Raw genomic sequence first — 251 nt, forward strand, 5'->3', positions numbered from 1 at the left:
AATTCTAATATCTGACAAAATAGACTTCAAAGTAAAACTAATCAGAAGAGATGAGGAAGGTGACTTAATTCTGATCAAAAGAACATTAACCAAGAAAATATTACAGTCCTTAACATATATGTGCCAAACTCTGGTGCACCCAAAGTCATAAAAACAACACTACAGGACTTTAAGACACAGATTAACCCCAACTAGTAATAGTAGAAGACTTCAATATCCCACCGTGTCCATTAGACAGGTCAACTGGACAA

Source organism: Nannospalax galili, unplaced genomic scaffold (genome assembly GCF_000622305.1).
Source record: "Nannospalax galili isolate Female #2095 unplaced genomic scaffold, S.galili_v1.0 scaffold257, whole genome shotgun sequence".
Classification (NCBI taxonomy): domain Eukaryota; kingdom Metazoa; phylum Chordata; class Mammalia; order Rodentia; family Spalacidae; genus Nannospalax; species Nannospalax galili.